At 41.7% G+C, this 4,348-nt stretch overlaps 1 pseudogene; it reads left to right on the top strand.

Moving 5' to 3' along the window:
* Window positions 1-648: 648 nt before the first annotated feature.
* LOC111158940 lies at window positions 649-1,433 on the top strand (annotated as a pseudogene).
* Window positions 1,434-4,348: the final 2,915 nt, after the last annotated feature.

Below are 4,348 nucleotides of genomic sequence, written 5' to 3'. Positions count from 1 at the left end.
AATACTGTATTATATACTTGAAAGTTGCTATGATAGGAGAGCTTTAATATTTTTACCGTAACAACAATAAAGTTGTAATGGTGTGAGCTGAAGAATGTGTTAACTAAGCTGATTGTGGAAAACACTTCACAGTATATATGTGTATCAAATCATCACATTGTACACGTTAAACTTACGTGATGTTACATGTCAATTATATTTCAATAAAGCTAGGGAAAGAAAAGAAATGTAATGTGAGCCACATACGTAATTTAAAATTTTCTAGTAGCCACATTAAAAAAGATCAAAAGTAACAGGTGATACCGATTTTTTAAAAAACTTATTATTTAACCCAATATAGCTGACAGGTTACCATTTATAGTCTCACGATTATTAAAAAATACTAATAAATAAATAAAATAAATAATAATAAAAAATACTAATGTGAGGGGTGCCTGGCTGGTTGTCAGAAAAGCGTGTGACTCTTGACTTGGGGTTGTGAGTTCAAGTTCACAATTGCTGCATTGTGAGATGCAGCAATTACTTAAATAAATAAACTTAAAAAATATACTAGCATGAGGACAGAAGTGTGGACTCTGTGGGCTCGTTCCTGGTATTTTGGTCTTCCCTGTTCCTTCCTTGTGCAATGTGAGGGGACCATAGTTTCAAATGAGCTCCCAGAAGGGGAATGTGGCTCGCTCCAGGCCTCAGAGGCATCAGAATGCAGTTAGTTTCAAAAAAGACAAGTTTGGGGAGACTGCTTCTCCCTCTCCCTCTCCCTGCTACTCTGCCTGCTTAAGCTCTCTCCCTGTCAAATAAATAAATAAAAATCTTTAAAAAAATGACAAGTTTGATAAGAGTGTTCAGGCCAAAAAAATTAATGCAAAGCTTCATGGTGGAGTTTGTCAGCAGCATAAAGAAGGTCTTGAAAGGTGTGTAACATACAGCAAATATAAACCATTGTCAAAGCCTTAAAAATATGTTAAAATGACAAACGTCAGTGAAGGATTCTTATCATATAGTGTATAGAGTATGTGCCTGTGAATTTGAAGTTTGTGGAAAATATGGAAAGAAAGAAGACATTGTGGGATGCCTGGGTGGCTCAGTCCATTAAGCAGCTTCCTTTGGCTCAGGTCATGATCCCAGGGTCCTGGGATTGAGCCCCACATCCAGCTCCCTGCTCGGCGGGGAGCCTGCTTCCCCCGCCTCCTCTCGCTAGTGCTCTCTGTCAGTATCTCTGTCTCTCTCTCTCAAATAAATAAATAAAATACTTTTAAAAAATTAGAAAAGAAAGAAGACGTTGCTACTCCATTTAATAAGCAATCAGAAAAGACAGAAAATACTGGAAGTAATCGACATTCCGACCACAGAAGTTGCAGAAAGAATGAAGATAGTGGTGATGATTTAGATTTTGATACTGATTTAGATGACACAAAGACAATCAAATGGATTAATACATTAAAAATCAGTTGGAAAACGTGAAATTCTGAAAAAACTTTTGACTTCCAAGGGTTTTACAAAAAAACTCTGTGAAGTCCTGGGGCGCCTGGGTGGCTCAGTGGGTTAAAGCCTCTGCCTTCGGCTCAGGTCATGATCTCAGGGTCCTGGGATCAAGCCCCGCATCGGGCTCTCTGCTTGGTGGGGAGCCTGCTTCCTCCTCTCTCTGCCTGCCTCTCTGCCTACTTGTGATCTCTGTCTGTCAAATAAATAAAATCTCTAAGAAAAACAAACAAAAAAAAAAACAAAAAAAAAAACCTCTGTGAAGTCCTGATGAGAGAAATAGCAAAAACCTATAGAAAACAGGCAAAGTTTATACATGGATAATATAAATTATGTATGATACTGAAATAATTATAAAACTTTCATCCAGAGTTTTCTCATAATAAGTTTTTAAGTAGTATACATCAAAATACATGCCAAAGTGAGTATTAGGATATCATATTGCAGTTCATGGAAATTATCTAGAAGAGTATACTACCTATCATCCAACTAAACAAGATTCAGAGTTGATGGTTGTGTAAGAACTACCTCATGGGGAAATCAGATGATATCATTATAGCGTAACCTCAAAAATCCGTCCTCAGTAAGTGCCTTTTGTTCGACTGCTCTCCCGTAAATGGCCCACATGACAAAGCCCCCTTACTCATTATGTTTGCTTGTTATAAACAAGCTTGTTATAAACTCCATTTGTTATTTATTTTTTATAATAATGTTTAACAAGTGTATAGCAGTTTTTCTTTGAAAGTATTTTTACATACCTGATCACATTTTTACCTTTCTTCTCTTTTGAAATATACTTATGAGGAAATTGTATAAAATGCACATGTAGAGTATAATAAATAATTATAGAGAAAGGTCACACATCTATCATCCAGATGAAGAAACTACTTTTAAACAAACAAAACTACTGACATATATTGGATTTTTTTCTTTTAAGTCTTTGAAATCCATTCTGGATTTTATTTTATTTTACTTTAAAGATCTTTTAAATTTATTTAATGGAAGGAGAGAGAGTGCGTAGGAGAGAGTGAGCGAGAGCGAGAGAGAGAGAGAGAGAAAGAACACAAGCAGGGGGAGTAGCAGAGGGAACAGCAGAGGGAGAGGGAGAAGCAGTCTCTCCACTGAGCAGGGAGCCTGATGCGGGGCTCGATCCGAGAACCCTGAGATCATGACCTGAGCTGAGGGCTTCATGGACTGAGCCACCCAGGTGCCCCGCGTTCTGGATTTTATACCTACTGCACATCTCAGTTTGGACTAGCCACGTTTCAAGGGCACAACAGCCACTCGGGGCTAGTGGCTACGGTATTGGTCGTCATAGCCCTAGAGTTCCATAGTCCAGTGGAAAATACAGACACTCCAAGAAGTAACACTTGGGTCATAGCCACCATGCTGTGAGTTGTTCTGGAGTCACAGTGGAGAGGGAGAGGTCATGCCCTTTTATTTTATGGCGAAATTCTTCAAAAGAGCGATGTCTGTTTATTGCCTCTGTTCTGTTACCTTCCATTTATGCCTTTCTTACTGTAAAGTGTCTTCTCTTCCCCCATAAATCTACTGAAACTGAAATCGCCCAAAGATGACCTACGTCTCCAGATGCTCTCTCGCAAGTCTTCCCAAGTTTGAGTTCACGTCCCAATCACGATAACCACCACAACAGGGCAGGAGGCTCTAGTCCAGAATGTGGTTGTGGTTATCGTTGTCTGGTTATAGAATTATGCTGGCATCACCCTTGGAATGAGGCAGTGGTCGGAAGGGCTGAGGAAAACAGGAAGCACAGGCGTAGGAAGAAGCTGTTAGCCATGATCTCAGCAGCCTACAGCGCCGGAGGGCGCTCGCCCAGAAGCCCCCGCAGACTTCTTGGCCGCCATCTGCTCCTGCTTCTCCTTGTATTTTGACTTCCAAACCGTATCGAACCCTGGCGGCAAGACAATCTGGGAGCTATGGCTTCCAGGCCTCCTGCCCCCGGGGAAGGAGTGACGGGGCTGTTTATTAACGACACTATCTGGCACGCCTGCGAGGTTCAGTCCTCAATCCTACTCCTTTTCTCTTTCTTTCCATGTCTCTTGCACACCTCTTCCAGACCCCTAGGCATCTCAGTGAAAACACTTGGAATCCTTTTGGACTTCCATCTTTCTGACAACTCGCGGATAGTCCCGGAATCCTCAAGTCGTCAACCAGCCCTCCCACATTTCCCCTCCTTTCCGTTCATTTGTCATTTCTATGGGCTCTTACTCCTGTACGTTTTGGATAATCAGAGAAGCCTTTTTAAGTGCTTGCCTTTGATCTGCCGCCCTCGGCTCCCCTTCTCCCCACTTCCCCATGTACTACGACTAGGAGTAAAAGGAGCTAGCAACGTCTGAATTAACTTTTTTTAAAGTATGTGGACTTTCATTTTTTTTAAAGGTTATTTATTTTTTAAGTAATCTCTTACCCAACATGGGGGCTCAAACTCACGACCTTAAGATCAAGAGTCTCCTGCTCTCCCAAGAAAGTCATCTGGGTGCCCCAATATCTGACCTGATTCTACCAGTGAGATGAGCAAATTTACATACTATTGCTATAAAAATATTGTTTAGCATAAGTGTTCAGAATGAGAGTCCCTACAGACTCTCCAATGGGCTTTTGCTCTGGGTGGCAGAAAGCTGCTGTGGGACCATTAGGGGTCTGGGGAGGCAGAAGACTGAGCTCTTGGGACACCTGGCTGGCTCAGTGGGTTAAAACCTCTGCCTTCGGCTCAGGTCATGATCCCAGGGTCCTGGGATCGAGCCCCGCATTGGGCTCTCTGCTCACCAGAGAGCCTGCTTCCCTTCCTCTCTCTCTCTGCCTGCCTGTCTGCCTACTTGTGATCTCTGCCTGTCAAATAAATAAATAA

This window comes from Enhydra lutris, unplaced genomic scaffold, assembly GCF_002288905.1.
Source record: "Enhydra lutris kenyoni isolate GAN:26980312 unplaced genomic scaffold, ASM228890v2 scaffoldscaffold65, whole genome shotgun sequence".
Taxonomy (NCBI): domain Eukaryota; kingdom Metazoa; phylum Chordata; class Mammalia; order Carnivora; family Mustelidae; genus Enhydra; species Enhydra lutris.
The sequence above is the reverse complement of the archived record's forward strand: the minus strand, read 5'-3'. Positions and strand labels throughout refer to the sequence as shown.